Here is a 17,301-nt window from a genome sequence, read left to right as displayed (position 1 = left end):
AGCGCAAGATATAAGTTTTAATTGATTGATAGAACAGCTGATTTCTGTTGATATTTGATAAGAGACTTATATTGGTTGCGCAAGATGCACACGGGTCCGGCACGTAGTTTATAATTCCATTAGAAAAAAAAAAATTCTTTTCGCTGAGGCATTCTAATGTACATACATAGTATGTGTTAAATAATAAATTCTGAATAGCTACAAAATTTTAGTCTAAATGTTGAGCAGTGTTGTTTTTTTATTAAATAGTATAATTATGTATGTACATATGTATGTGTATGTTTTTAAAGAAATGCCGCACTGAACAGACTTTTATGAAATAACTTTGGGTGTATGTAGATAGAGAGCTCAGAAGACGTTTCAACCAAAATAAACAAAAAACGTCTATTATATACTAAATAAATAATTTAAAAAAAATTGAATTAAAAATATAAAGATTATATATAAAATTATGTATTGGATATATGTATGTATAAGAAAAAGGGTCTTGTAAAAAAGTAAATAATCGACAAATATATATGTATGTAGCTTCATAGTAAACATAAAAAAACTAAAAATACATACAATAGTTTTTTTTTATTAATAATTAATATAGAACTGTTAAATTGTACTATAAATATGCGCAGCGCACAAAATTTTATCCTACATACATACATATATAAAATGTGTGTATGTACTATGTGAATATGATTAATTAAAATACGAATATATATATATATATATATATATGTATATGTAGTTTTATTCAATATTTTTGCCTTACGCATTAGTAAACTTGCTTAGCTAAATTTTGAGCACTTTTAACATTTATCATAAATATGTATTAAATAGGTATGTAAATAAATATTCGGCAATATACTATAAAAAGATAAACTAATGTTTAATAACTTGTCTCCTAACTACATACATAAATCGGCGAGTGAATGGCTCATTGACTCATGTTGTTGTTGTTATTTGTTTTTTGCAGCAGAACTTCGCGTCATCCAATAGGTGCGATCACTCACAAGTTGTCATAAACACTCGTATCCTCTCACGGGAGTCCGAAGAAACCTGCTATTTTAACAAGGTTTGGCCCAAGAGGGGTGTTAGCGGCATTAGTTCCGCATTGCAATTAAAAACAATGTTGATGTGTGGACACGTTACGTGTAAACGCGTATGTCGGGGTTGTTTCCAGATAAGCAGGCATCTGCCTGGGGAGCTTGCTTTCTCAACTGCGAGTTTAGGACATTTGTCTTTGAGAACGGCGTTCACCGTGCAATTGTTGGCACAGTAATTTGACGACTTTTTGTGCTCCTTTTCTTCCTAGGGCTGACTTCTTGAGTGCCAAATTTATTCAAAGTGCTTACGCAGATGACTTCTTAAGTTGCTTATAGGCGGGGCCTCTTCAATCGGATGCCTAGGTTTCTGGGTATTCACCAGAAACTATTTGTTCAGCATTCCGTTTCTCTCTTTTATGGAGAGTACTCTCGCCTCACTGTGTAAATGGTGTTCTGGCGACATAAGGAGACATCCCGTGGCAGTTCTGAGCTCGGTGTTTTGACAGACCTACAGTTTCCTAAAGTGTGCTTGTTTCAGGCTCGGCCGGCCTCTGTTTAAGTATCTATGAGCGTTTCTTTGTCTTCGCCCCAAGTGCTGCAGCGAGAAATTTGAGGATTTTGTTACCGCACTGAACTTTAGATAGGTCGGGATCGAACGTCACACCCAGTATTTTTGGCTGTAGGACAGTCGGTAGCGTGATGCCATCGGACGCCGAGGATTTGGTAGGTGACAGTGGTGAAATTCGCGAGGTCAAAAAACTGGACATAGTCGTCAATTTCGAAGCATAGCTCATAAATCACTGGTCATCGGCGTAGTGCGCAATGGTAACTCCTTCTGGTGGAGAAGGGAGCTTCGATATGTAGAGTTAAATAACAGTGGGAATAGGGCACTACCCTGTGGGACCTCTTGTTTAATTTCTCTGCGGTCTGATGTTACCTTCCTGAACTGCTCCGATGATTAGCAAACACTTAGATAATTTGCAGTCCATCTTTTGAGACTGGAAGCCCCCTAACCCGCTGGGGTGAATATTTTGTCATTGTACTGAGTTGGGTTCGAGAGGAACTTGACGGTTTAACATAGCTTACCTATACCGGCAGAGAAGTTACAGTTCTTACGCCGTTTCACCCATTTCGCCCGCTTGTATTTGTTATTGAGCTGTCTGTATATGTCCCTGATTTGGGGGTCGAGCGTATTGCAGTCTTACGAGTTCACGCTCTCTTATTCAGGTTGCGGTCTCACGTTCACCTGGGGACTGATAGGCCGGCGAAAGAATATGTGTGTATGCTTTATATTTGTCCGACTTTCCTTTGATGAAAGTTCGTTTCTCAGATTTGACTTATTGCTCAAGCGAGGAGATAATGGGTAGGTAGTCGGACGACAATAACACAATCGGCATGCAGTTGCCTTAGTTTACAAGCCCTGCGGTTACTATGGAGACGACTAGTGAGCTATGACAATTTCCTACCATAGATGTGCCCAACTTATCGTGCAGGAAGCCGTCCTCTATATTTGATACGCCAACGTCTCACCCCTACTGTACGCTGTAGATGAGAATGCCACAGATCATGGTAGACATTGAAATCGCCTAGAATAATGCGATTTTCACCTGTGAGAAGAGCTTTAATATCAGAACTATATTCACTGAGGCAGCAGGTGACAGGATAGATGTAGATGGCTCAGATATTCCTTGACGCTCCAGGACACTATCCATGCTGCTGATGTCGGAATCAAGACCAGAGTAGATAATGAGGGATAAATGCCAGTCCGGCTCCATTTCCTCTCCCACGATGTTTTCTGGGAACATTGTAGCCAGAGCAGGTCTGCAAAGCAGATTTTGCAATGAGCTTAGTCTTTTGGATTGCAGCTAAGTGAATGTTATGCCGCTTCATTAAGTCGATTACCTCCGTGATCTTCCCATTACAGTTCAACTGCAGTATTTTGAAAACGGGGTGACCGGTGTTGTTGGGTACGCGGCTTGGCAATACGGGGTGACAAAAGCACCCGTCGGAGGATTACCGTCGGTGAGCCTAGAACATCTGGTAAAACGCTCATATATACGCAGAAACATATATTCACATTGCCTTATTTCACCTGCCAGTGAAAGCTTAAAAACGCCCTATCTCATTTCAAAATTAGCTTATGTTTTCAGATAGGGCGAGATATTGCGTCTTGGAATAAGAAGCTGAGCCAGGGCGCCCGAAATGTATTCTCACTGAGCCGAGACGCCCTTGGCACTTCAATCATTAGGCTCAGTCCACATTAGGTTTTAAACCATGATACAATTACCATGTTACATACAATTGTGCCATGTTTTCAACCAAGCGCTTGGCATAAAATCTCAACGGAAAGATTTATTTTCCTTGCCAAAAATATGCTCAGCATTGTTGATTCTCAGCCTTCGTCATGGCTGTCATGATAAAAACATCGTTTCTGACATTATTTTTAAAATTTTTTTTTTTTAATATTTTACTTTTTTTTTTGTTTTTTTGATTTCCCTTTGTTCTGAAATTAATTTTTAAATTTTATACTGCGCAAAAACTTCAAAAAAATCATTGCCGAAGAGAGAACGGTTATACCTCGTGAGTATTTTTATCACGGTGGATGTCGTTTATACATACAGTACCTGGGCGACCGAGCTTTGCTCGGCAATCTTCGAGTATGTCGCATAACATACTTTGTTCTACATGTCATCATTAATCAAACTCTGCTTTTTTAATATGTACATATATATTTTTACTTACCAATATTTGATTTCCTTAAAAATAGATTTCAAAAACATATCAAACACTAACCGCAAAATGAACTGGAATAAAAAATTTGAAATGGGTAATTCTAGCCTATAGTATAAGGGATGGTTATGACAATTAGTGAAATCGAGAACTAAGTTATTTAGGTCGAGTATAGTCATGCGCCGAATTATTAATTTCAAACATTTTTTTAGTTATACGTACACAATGGAACTCTCACAATTTTATTACATTCCAAAAACTTGTAAATTTCACGAATGACAACTATCAGTTAGTTTAATTAAATGTCAACTTACTTCCCTAAGCGCCATCTGTTGGTAAGTAGTTAAATGGTTAGACGTCGTTTCCAAATTGAACATATACCTTTAGTGTCAACGGTAGTAAATTACCATGGTGAGATATCTTTTTGCTATGGTGTGAAATATTTCTAATAGTAATCTGTGAGAAATTGCCATTATTCATTTCATATTTGCCAAAAATATGCATTTAAATATATTTTGCTAGAATTTGCCACGGTACCTTGATATAGGATTTCAATTTTATTGGCGTGTGTGAAATTAAGAAAATTAAGTCGAATCACGTGTAAGATTTTTTTACGAAGATTTTTAACTTTAATGTTCTCCTTTAAAGCTTTAATAGAATATGAGTAAGTAGAGTACTATATCGTCTAACTCACTTACTTACTTACTTAATTGGCGCTTAACCGTCTAAACGGTTATGGCCGTCCAACAAGGCGCACCAGTCGCTCCTTCGCTCCGCCAACCGGCGCCAATTGGTCACACCAAGGGAGTTTAAATCGTTTTCCACCTGGTCCTTCCAACGGAGTGGGGGCCGCCCTCTACCTCTGCTTCCATAGGCGGGTTCTGATAGAAACACTTTCTTGGCCGGAGCATCATCTTTCATTCGCATAACATGGCCTAGCCAGCGTAGCCGCTGCGTTTTAATTCGCTGGACTATGTTGATGTCTGCGTATAGCTCGTACAGCTCATCATTAAATCTTCTTCGGTACTCGCCATCGCCAACGCGTAGAGGTCCATAAATCTTTCGAAGAACTTTTCTCTCGAACACTCCCAAAGCCGCTTCATCTACTGTTGTCATGGTCCATGCTTCTGCCCCATATAGCAGGACGGGTACGATAAGTGACTTGTAGAGTATGATTTTCGTTCGCCGAGAGAGGGCTTTACTTTTCAATTGCTTACCTAGTCCAAAGTAGCATTTATTGGCAAGATTGATTCTTCGCTGGATTTCAGTACTGATGTTGTTGCTAGTGTTGATGCTGGTTCCCAAATAAACGAAGTCTTTTACTATTTCGAAATTATGGCTGCCAACAGTAGCGTGGTTTCCAAGGCGCATATGCGCTGACTCTTTGCTCGATGACAGCAGGTACTTCGTTTTGTCCTCATTCACCATCAAACCCATCTTTACCGCTTCTTTTTCCAGTTTGGAGTAAGCAGAACTAACAGCGCGAGTGTTTAGGCCGATGATATCAATGTCATCAGCATATGTCAGTAATTGCACGCTTTTATAGTATATTGTTCCAGTGCGGATAAGTTCTGCAGCTAGTAAAATTTTCTCCAGCATCAAATTAAAGAAATCGCACGATAGGGGGTCACCCTGTCTGAAACCTCGTTTAGTTTCGAACGGCTCGGAGAGGTCCTTCCCAATTCTGACTGAGCTGATGGTGTTGCTCAACGTCATTTTGCACAGCCGTATAAGTTTTGCGGGGAAACCAAATTCAGACATAGCGGCATATAGGCAGCTCCTTTTCGTGCTGTCGAAGGCGGCTTTAAAGTCGACGAAGAGGTGATGTGTGTCGATTCTCTTTTCACGGGTTTTTTCCAGTATTTGGCGCATTGTGAAAATCTGGTCGATGGTAGATTTAGCAGGTCTGAAGCCGCACTGATAAGGTCCAATCAGCCGGTTCACGGTGGGCTTCAATCTTTCGCACAATACACTTGAAAGGACCTTATATGCGATATTAAGAAGGCTGATTCCACGATAGTTGGTGCATTTTGCAGTATCCCCCTTCTTGTGGACTGGGCAAAGAACACATAGATTCCAACCGTCGGGCATGCTTTCGTCCGCCCATATTTTGCTAAGAAGCTGCTGCATGCGCCTTACCAACTCCTCGCCGCCGAACTTGAATAGCTCCGCAGGCAATCCATCAGCGCCCACGGCCTTGTTGTTTTTCAATCTGGTTATTGCTATTCTAACTTCGTCATAATCGGGCGGGGGGACATATATTCCATCATCATCGATTGCGAGATCGGGTTCTTCTTCGGGTCGTCTAACTACCCCAACCCTAAATGGCAACCCTACTCAAAAAGTCCCTATTGTAATGCGGAGTGAAATACCCTTCGTTTGATACCCATATCGCCATATCCCATGCAATTTTTTTTAATTTCGAATAGGTGGCAACCCTACTCAAAAATGTCCCTATTAAAATGCGAAGCGAAGCACCTTTCGTTTGATACCCATATCGGCATATCTCATGCATTTTTTTTTATTTCGAATAGGTGGCAACCCCAAATGGCAACCCTATTCAAAAATGTCGCTATTGTAAAGCGGAGTGAAATACCTTTCGTTTGATACCCATGTCGGCAATTCTCATGCAATTTTTTTTTTAATTTCGAATAGGTGGCATTGTTGTGAAACATTCTGAGTAGCAACACCTAGGTAGAAAGTCTTAGAAGGTGATACATTATCTCTGTGCCAAATTTGATTTAAATCGGTTGAGCCGTTCCCGAGATCGTTCGGCTATACCAACTACAAATATACGAATATACAAATATACAAGAATTGCTCGTTTAAAGTTATAAGATACATATGTACATATATGACACTACTTTATTTTCGTGTACTGTTTCTTACATTTTTATACTCAGTTGAGCAGAGCTCACAGAGTATATTAACTTTGATTGGATACCGGTTGGTTGTACAGGTATAAAGGAATCGAGATAGAAATAGACTTCCATATATCAAAATCATCAGTATCGAAAAAAAATTTGATTGAGCCATGTCCGTCCGTCCGTCCGTCCGTCTGTCCGTTAACACGATAACTTGAGTAAATTTAGAGGTATCTTGATGAAATTTGGTACGTAGGTTCCTGGGCACTCATCTCAGATCGCTATTTAAAATGAACGGACTATAACCACGCCCACTTTTTCGATATCGAAAATTTCGAAAAACCGAAAAAATGGATAATTCATTGCCAAAGACGGATAAAGCGATGAAGCTTGGTAGATGGGTTGACCTTATGACGCAGAATAGAAAATTAGTAAGACTTTGGACAATGGGCGTGGCACCGCCTACTTTAAAAAAAAAGGTAATTTAAAAGTTTTGCAAGCTGTAATTTGGCATTCGTTGAAGATTCTCATGATGAAATTTGGCAGAAACGTTACTACTGTTACTGTATATGTGCTAAATAAAAATTAGCAAAATCGGATGAAGAACACGGCCACTTTTTAAAAAAAAATTTTTAAAAGTCAAATTTTAACAAAAAATTTAATATCTTTACTGTATATAAGTAAATTAAGTCAACATTCAACTCCAGTAATGATGTGATGCAACAAAATACAAAAATAAAAGAAAATTTCAAAATGGGCGTGACTCCGCCCATTTTCATTTAGTTTGTCTAGAATACTTTAATGCCATAAGTCGAACAAAAATTTACCAATCCTTCTTAAATTTGGTAGGGGCATAGCTTCTATGACGGTCACTGTTTTCTGTGAAAATGGACGAAATCGGTCGAAGCCACGCCCAGTTTTTATACACAGTCCACCGTCTGACCTTCCGCTCGGCCGTTAACACGATAACTTGAGCAAAACCCGAAATACCTTTACTAAACTTAGTCCACGTACTTCTCTGAACTCGCTTTATCTTGGTATGAATAATGGCCGAAATCCGACTATAACCACGCCCACTTTTTCGATATCGATAATTACGAAAAATGAAACAAATGCCATAATTCTATACCAAATACGAAAAAAGGGATGAAACATGGTAATTTGATTGGTTTATTGACGCAAAATATAAATTTAGAAAAAACTTTGTAAAATGGGTGTGACGCCTACCATATTAAGTAGAAGAAAATGAAAAAGTTCTACAGGGCGAAATCAACAGCCCTTGGAATCTTGGCAGGAATATTGTTCGTGGTATTGCATATATAAATAAATTAGCGGTACCCGACAGATGATTTTCTGGATCACCCTTGTCCACATTTTGGTCGATATCGCGAAAACGCCTTCACATATACATCTAAGGGCCACTCGCTTTTAAAACCCTCATTAATACTGTTACCCCCGGTTGCCGCAATCAAGTTCCCCCGAAAGGAAAATAGGGCACGATGATCAGCTGGGTATGCTTGCATTATCGACTTAGCTCGCCGGATGGGGTGGGTCTTGCAATCATCATAGGTATCAGAAACCGCTTAGGTAAACCGCAGAAACAATAAAAAAAAATCGTACCCCTTTGCTGCCACTAACATAACCCCCTTACTCACCTGACCTCAACCGTGATGCCTCGTCGCCGTAGTCCTGCAGTTCGCCTCCATACAATCGAGGCAGGCCCATCTGCCTTCACAACTCCCCCCTACCATTGCCCGCCATGGCCACCACTGGCTGGCCCCATGGTAAATACCTGTCCTTACGTCCGTCTGTCCATCACCAACAGATCACCCCGACATCCCCCATTCACCACACACTACATCTTCATCCTTAGCAATTCATTATTTATTCAGCAATAGCTTATATCTACGACAAGGTTAAATTTCATATTTACAGGTGTCATCGCACCTAATAGCTTATATTCCTAATGCACATTGAGCGGCATGCATCAGCCGTGCTTTTATACAACTAAATCGACCTATACTAAGTTCTCCGATTCTTCAGTTATTACTACACCCGATCACTCTCATCAGTGCATTAACTCAAACTTACTTCATCTCGCGTTTGAGAACGAATATGTACAAATTCAAATGTATGTACATACGTGTAGTGTAATATAGTGGTTTAGAAAAGGGATACTTGATCTAAACGAATTTGCTTAAACAAAAGCCTGAAGCGAAGGCATTTGAGCAGGGAATCGTTTACCGGTATTCAGCATTCCAACCGAGATAACAAACAACTATCACCACGAATAGGGGTGCGCGCCTCTATGATTGGCCACTACGATGAGATGCTCTTACCATTCCGTCCTCGAATGCCTTGCAGTTAGCTCTTCACTTTGAATTAACGAAATATGTGACCGTCCCCTTTTTGGACCTTTAACTGAACTAAATAACCTTGCGTTGATTCACGCGCTTTTACACAGGCATGCATAACACCACGGCCGCATATTTCGTTCATTCATTCGTTTTAAGAGTCACCCGGAATATGAAAATGTGAAATGTGCCAGTGTGAATTATATGTGAGCGCACGCACAGTATGAATAGAGGGAATCAGACAGGGATTGAGTGGGGCGACAACCGCGAGACATAATCTCTTGGCACAGAAACCCAAGCAAAACAAACAAAACCTCACCAGCTGATTACCCTAAGGCGCCTTTGGTAACTAGCAACGGGGCACACAGCGCTCATTGCGCTTTACTATTATGTTTCTATATCAAGCGCACCACTCACCCTCTGTCCCACGCTCAAGACAGTGGTCACCCACAAACAACTCTTAGATAACAACCACAATAATTAATCAACAATATTTTCACCGTTGTGCACGCTCTTAAACTACCTCCTAGCTCCATGCGCTGGCTACAAGCAATTCGACCAGCCACCGTTTAGTTGCTTTTGATGAAGAGATTCACTGTTGCCGCTATAACAATAGTTACCCTCGCCGATGCCCGCAACAATAGTCGCTCTTAAATAAACCCGCTTACAACAACAACAGCATCATTAAAATTATATATGGCGCTCGTTATTTTCTGCCGTTCATCCACTGCTTCGGCTATCCAGCTTCCTTGTGCTGGATACAGACACGTCTGTTGCTCTTGACGAATAGGTTCGCGTTTGTCTTTTTCCTTCTCACAAAAATCACCCCCTTTGATCAGCGCGCCGCCACCCACTCCCTATGCACATATATGTGTTATTATGCTGCTCGGGCGAGTGGCCACTGTTCGCGAGCACTCCGTGCTGCGCGCTCAACCAAGCGTTTCTGCCTGCACTAGCGTTTTCTGCTTGAAGCAAGTGTGTATTCGAACTAATTAGCAACGCATGGCCCCAGCCGAACTTTTGGTTTAAAACTAACTACCTGGTTGTATATACTGCTCCCGTGTGCTGAGTTCTTGTCGTTGAATCGCTGTGATGATCGAACTGTTGTGCCGGCGCCTCCAGTCTGTCCACGCTGCTCTGCTCTCTTACTTGGTGTTTCGTCGATTCTTTTCTCGCGCTGGCTTGCGCACATTCGTATTCAACACCAAATTGCCGTGGAAATATTCCAAGCTTCTTAGTGCTTCGATGCCCTGTCAGTGTGAGGCTGCAATTTTGTGACTCCTCTGCCGGCTTTGCTGCTGAGACACCGTGTGTTGTTGATCTTTTACAGTATTTTCTTGTGAATTGCCATTTACGTAGGGCGATGGAATCAAATCTGTCGAATGAGATGCCATTCATGAGAATCTGCTCCCCTTTTCTAATTTCGATTGCAAATCTTACCTAGTTTATTCTTCGCCGTGTGTTCTGCTTGGTGGTTGGGGTTGAAAAGGCCGGAAGTGGCAGAGTTAAGTTGGTCGCGGCAACCATTTGCACTGAATTGGACAATCACGCGCAAGGTTGCATCGTACTTCAAAACTTTTCTTTGACTGACCACTAAGGTCGAAACACATCTTTCGCAACAATACCTTCAATTTGATACCCATATCGTACAAACACATTCTAGAGTCACCCCTCGCCCACCTTTATGGCGATATCTCGAAAAGGTGTCCACCTATATAACTAAGGATTACTCCCTTTTAAAATACTCATTACCACCTTTCATTTGATACCCATATCATACAAACACATTCTAGAGTCACCCCTGAACCACCTTAATGGCGATATCTCGAAAAGGCGTCCACCTATAGACCTAAGGCCCACTCCATCCTAAAATGCTCAGTAACACCTTTCGTTTTATATCCATATCGCACAAACATTCTAGAGTCACCCTTGGTCCACCTTTATGGCGATATCTCGAAAAGGCGTCCACCTATACACCGAAGGCCCGCTCGCTTTTAAAATGCTCATAAGCAAGCTTCATTTGATTCCCATATCGTACAAACACATTCTAGAGTCACCCCTGGTCCACCTTTATGGCGATATCTCGAAACGGCGTCCACCTATGGAACTAAGGATCACTCCCTTTTAAAATACTCATTAACACCTTTCATTTGATTCCCAAATCGTACAAACATATTCTAGAGTCACCCCTGGTCCACCTTTATGGCGATATCTCGAAAAGGTGTTCACCTATAGAACTAAAGCCCATTCCCCTTTTAAAATACTCATTAACACCATTCATTTGATGCCCAAATCGTACAAACACATTCTAGAGTCACCCCTGTTCCACCTTATCGGCGATATCTCGAAAAGGCGTTCATCTATAGAACTAAGGCCCATTCCCTTTTAAAATACTCATTAACACATTTCATTTGATACCGATATCGTACAAGCACATTCTAGAGTCACCCCTGGCCCACCTTTATGGTGATATCTCGAAACGGCGTCCACCTATGGAACTAAGGATCACTCCCTTTTAAAATACTCATTACCACCTTTCATTTGATACCCATATCATACAAACACATTCTAGAGTCACCCCTGAACCACCTTAATGGCGATATCTCGAAAAGCCGTCCACCTATAGACCTAAGGCCCACTCCATCCTAAAATGCTCAGTAACACCTTTCGTTTTATATCCATATCGCACAAACATTCTAGAGTCACCCTTGGTCCACCTTTATGGCGATATCTCGAAAAGGCGTCCACCTATACACCGAAGGCCCGCTCGCTTTTAAAATGCTCATAAGCAAGCTTCATTTGATTCCCATATCGTACAAACACATTCTAGAGTCACCCCTGGTCCACCTTTATGGCGATATCTCGAAACGGCGTCCACCTATGGAACTAAGGATCACTCCCTTTTAAAATACTCATTAACACCTTTCATTTGACTCCCAAATCGTACAAACATATTCTAGAGTCACCCCTGGTCCACCTTTATGGCGATATCTCGAAAAGGTGTTCACCTATAGAACTAAAGCCCATTCCCCTTTTAAAATACTCATTAACACCATTCATTTGATGCCCAAATCGTACAAACACATTCTAGAGTCACCCCTGTTCCACCTTATCGGCGATATCTCGAAAAGGCGTTCATCTATAGAACTAAGGCCCATTCCCTTTTAAAATACTCATTAACACATTTCATTTGATACCGATATCGTACAAGCACATTCTAGAGTCACCCCTGGCCCACCTTTATGGTGATATCTCGAAACGGCGTCCACCTATGGAACTAAGGATCACTCCCTTTTAAAATACTCATTAACACCTTTCATTTGATACCCGTATCGTACAAATACATTCTAGAGTCACCCCTGGCCCACCTTAATGGCGATATCTCGAAAAAGCGTCCACCTATAGACCTAAGGCCCACTCCCTCTTAAAATGCGCAGTAACACCTTTCATTTGATACCCATATCGTACAAACACATTCTATAGTCACCCCTGGTCCACCTTTATGGCGAAATCTCGAAAACGTCTTCACATATACAACTAAGGCACACTCCCTCTTAAAATACTCATTAACACCTTTCATTTGATACCTATATCGTACAAACAAATTCTAGAGTCAGGCCTGGTCCACCTTTATGGCGATATCCCTAAATGGCGTCCATCCATAGAACTATGACCTACTCTCTCTTAAAATACTCTTTAATACCTTCCATTTGATACACATGTCATACAACCACATCCCAGGGTTACCCTAGGTTCATTTTCCTACATGGTGATTTTTCCTTATTTTGTCTCCATAGCAAAGAGGATAAATATAATAAGAGCCGTCACTCGTTATTTTTTAGGCATTTACTCGATGTAAACTATGAGGTAGTCGCTACTTTTGTTTTATGAGAGACATTTTTGAATTGCCTTCCATTTATCCATGCGGTGTTGTCACTTTATGCAAACGTGTTTTTTGGAAAGAGAATTAAATAATTAATTAAATACAGTAGGAAAAATAAACACAAATACCCCATGAAAATGTATAGAAGACATTTATAAGCATCTCGCCCAAAAAAAAGTAGCGACTACCTCATAGTTTACATCGAGTAAATGCCTAAAAAATAACGAGTGACGGCTCTTATTATATTTATCCTCTTTGATAGCTTGTTAAAAACCATGATGTAATTACAAGGTGGCTGACGTTGGCAGCTTCTCTTTCTAATCCGCTATCTTGAACTTTGCGAAACTACTTTTTCATTCAGAGGAAAAATTTTAATAAAACCCATACAAATTTAATTTCCTGGAAAAGTATGAAACGGCATCACTTTTTTCTCTTTATTTTGTGTTGACTTTTCTATCGTTCAAACTAGTGACATTTCTAAAAAAAATGTATTGCTTATTCAAAAAAATTATTTAAATTTACGGCGTTAAATGATGGTAAGGTGTTTAATAATTTAAATAATATCGATAGCTATTATTTTAATATGTTCTTATAAATTTATTTATAGGTTTTGTTGGAGGTGAAGCATGAAACCAGACTTCTGCTTATGAATCTGTGCAGCCGCGTCCGTTAGGGCAGAACAACGTCTGCCGGGTCTGCTGGTCTAATATATAAAATTCTTATGTCTTATGTCACGGTGTTAGAGGCTTAACTCCTCCGAAACGGCTGAACCGATTCTCATGAAATTTTGTGAGCATATTGGGTAGGTCTGAGAATCGGCCAACGTCTACCTTTTTTTCGCTACGTGCCTAGGGTCTTGAGATCAAAACGTGGACCCGGGTACCCCTAGAATGTGTTTATACAATATGAATATCAAATGAAATCTGTTGATGAGTGCTTTAGTAAAGGGTAGTTTTCATACATATTGGTGACTAGGGTCTCGAGATATAGGCCAAAACGTGGACCCGGGTACCCCTAGAAAGTGTTTATACAATATGGATAACAAATTAAAGCTGTTGATGAGCGCTTTAGTACAGGGTAAGTTTCATACCTATTTGTTACTAGGGTCTCGAGATATAGGCCAAAACGTAGGCCCGTGTACCCCTAGACAGAGTTTATACAATATGGATAACAGATGAAAGCTGTTGATGAGCGCTTTAGTACAGGGTAAGTTTCATACCTATTTGTTACTAGGGTCTCGAGATATATGCCAAAACGTAGGCCCGTGTACCCCTAGACAGAGTTTATACAATATGGATAACAAATGAACGCTGTACTAAAGCACAGGGTAAGTTTCATACCTATTTGTGACTAGCGTCTCGAGATATATGCCAAAACGTGGATCAGGGTAACACTAGGATGTGTTTTTACATTATGGGTATCAAATTGAAGCTGTTGATGTGTGCTTTAGTACAGGGTAGTTTTCATACCTACTGGTGACTATTGTCTCGATATATAGGCCTAAACGTGGACCCGGATACCCCTAGAATATGTTTGTAATATGAATATCAAACGAAAGCTGTTGCTGAGAGCTTTAAAATAATTTTCATTGTGATATTCGATTTAGTCGCATCAACCTGGCAATACTGATAAATATGCATGCGAAGCCGAAATAAAGATATGAATTAATAATACCCACATACCTATTTACTTACGTATTATTCGATTTGCCTGAAATTTGCCTATATTAGTATTTACGATCCTTTTTTCCGGGAAGTAGATCAGAGACGTACTGGGACTGAGACTCGGAGTGTGACTGGGACTCGGAATGCGACTGGAACAAAATAGATACCACCCTCTTGGACTGGCAATAAATGATGAAGAAGAATGAGAAGAATTTGAGATAAGAGAAAAGAGGGAAGGTGAAGGAGACTGAGAAAGAGATAGAGTGAGACGAAGATAGAGATAGATGAAGCGAAAAAGACGGAGGGAGGAGTGAATAAAAGAATTAAGAAAAAGTGAAGAGGGGAAGGGCAGAGTTAAACGGAAAAATCTTATTAAAATGTATGCAGATAGACCAAATTTAGGGCAGAAAAATGTCTGCCGAGTCTGCTAGTAAATCTTATAAAATAAAGTCACTAAATGCCATGTATGCACATAACTTCACACAGAATGCTCTGATTTTAAAACGGTTTAGACGGAAAAAGCTTATTAAAATCTATGTAGATAGACCAAATTTAGGGTAGAACAACGTCTGAAGGGTCTGCTAGTAAATAATAGCCGTGTTTTTTTTTTTACACGTAAACGTCTATACGCTTAAACTTTATATGGACTGCTAAGCGACAAACTTTAAATACATCTCTGAAATTGCTGCGCATAAAATTTGTCCTACTAGATTTCAATACGCATTATACTCAGATGTAACTGAAAATGTGTCTTTGTTTCACCCTCTGCACTAATTCTATGTATTCTATGTGTGTCCACAATTCATCGCAACTGATTTACCTATACCTATATGTTATACCCTATGGCCATCAGAGGGTTGTGTCTCCGCTTTTCGGTACAGCCTGTGGATGTAGCTAGTTATTTAACCACTGCCGCTAGATGGGTCTCCTAAGCAATATCTAAGCGAGGATAGGCGTTTTTTTTTGCGCAAACGTAAACGTTGTATAAAAAAAACACGGTTAATATAGCATTGCATATTGTCAAAATAAAGTTGGGTGGTATTGTTGCTGAGCTTGTGAAGACGCCGTTCACAATTTTGTATAGAAAATCCCAAAGTCTTTAGGTTCGAATCTCAGCGGCGTCACATAGAGTTCGATGTTTTTTTTTTAAGTATTTTCTGTTTTTGTTTAATTTTTCTATGCTTATTTTAATTTGAGGAATAAAACAACATATTTAATACTTTTTCTGAAATTTTCATGTGTGTGATTTGCCCCGGCCTCACAAATTAATTATTGGTTTTGTTAGGTTGGAGACGCGAGACGGCTTACAGAATGGCAAATTAGGGGGACTCATGAAAGCATATAAACTTATAAGGTGTAAAATTATATCCATTTACACACGCTGTTATATGAACGCACCTAGTAATATTCTTGATAAACTTTATTGTTTATCAGTTGTATTATTGCCAAAAAAAATTGTTTTGATTGTTATACAAATTAAAAAATACCAAGATTAAGTGAAAAATCAAATCTAAAACGTCTTTACTAAGATATACTTGTAAATTGTCAGGGTGTGGGTGTTCCCCGCGTTGGTCGCACTTTGGCCCGCTCGAGAGTACGGCTGAACTCCCAAGTCATGGACAAAGTTACCTAGAAAGACAGAATAAAAGTAGGCAAAAGGAATAACCCTTAGACATTGTCTGTTATGGTTTCGCATTTTCGGTGGAAGCAGCAAGGAAAGCGGTCGGCATGATGTGTTGATGCACAGTGGCTAGTCATTGTCTGCTGGGGCGGGTCCTTGCCAACCTTACTGTTCCTGCACCATAAACAGCAAAAATTCCTATCATGCCTATCAAAAAACTCAGCTGTCAGATTCAAAAAAAAACTGACAGAAGCGCAGAGACCGACTCAAAACGCTTATCAATACAAAATAAACGACATCCGGTCGAACCGGGTGCCACGGACAGACCATTAAATTCAAAACTTAAAAATTCAAAAAAAACTAACGCAAAAAAAATGTTACCGAACCGGACATGGCCGGTTACTAACGCTGAAAATGGAAACAAAACGCTGAAAATTAAAAGGAAACAAAAGAGGCCGAATATACATAGGGGCGCCGCGGGTGGTGTTGCGACGCCCGGTGCATTATCCCACCCTCAAAAACCATGGCCACTGTCGCACCTAAAATTCCGGTGGCCCCTTACCTGATTTACCTAAGTGCCTTCTAAAAGAATGTAGACGCCAGCACTCCCATTTTAATTACAATTTTATAGACATTGTCTAAGGGTTATTACTTTTGCCTACTTTTATTCTGTCTTTCTAGGTAAATTTGCCCATGACTTGGGAGTTGAGCCGTACCACTCGAGCGGGCCAAAGTGCGACCAACGCGGGGAACACCCACACCCTGACAAAATAGGGGGACTCATGATAGCACATAAACTTATAAGGTGTAAAATTATATCCATTTACACACGCTGTTATATGAACGCACCTAGTAATACTCTTGATAAACTTGATTGTTTATCAGCTGTATTATTGCCGAACAACATTTTTTGATTGTTATGCAAATTAAAAAATGCCAAGATTAAGTGAAAAATCAAAACTAAAACGTCTTTACTTGCTGATGTTGGAGATTTCTGATGAAAATGCCTGCTGTTATGTATGCAAGGTTGCATTCCTTTGAGTTTACCGTGTTTACACAATAGGGGGACTCATGAAAGCATATAAACTTATAAGGTGTAAAATTATATCCATTTACACACGCTGTTATATGAACGCACCTAGAAATGC

General features: G+C 40.0%; 1 protein-coding gene and 1 long non-coding RNA gene across 2 annotated transcripts in view; one reads left to right on the top strand and one right to left on the bottom strand.

Moving 5' to 3' along the window:
• Positions 1-17,301, top strand: part of Sik3 (Salt-inducible kinase 3) — a 215,810-nt gene that overhangs the window by 134,057 nt on the left and 64,452 nt on the right. The window lies entirely within an intron of this gene.
• On the bottom strand, positions 8,494-10,479 carry LOC137247016 (uncharacterized). The gene is made up of 2 exons (XR_010951758.1): positions 10,426-10,479; positions 8,494-10,360 (listed from the first exon to the last, which is right to left on the bottom strand). It is a non-coding gene; the product is annotated as an uncharacterized lncRNA (long non-coding RNA).

The sequence above is a fragment of the Eurosta solidaginis genome, chromosome 3 (assembly GCF_040869045.1).
Source record: "Eurosta solidaginis isolate ZX-2024a chromosome 3, ASM4086904v1, whole genome shotgun sequence".
In the NCBI taxonomy this organism is placed as follows: Eukaryota; Metazoa; Arthropoda; class Insecta; order Diptera; family Tephritidae; genus Eurosta; species Eurosta solidaginis.
Note: the sequence above shows the minus strand (reverse complement) of the source record. Positions and strands in the feature narration are given on the sequence as shown.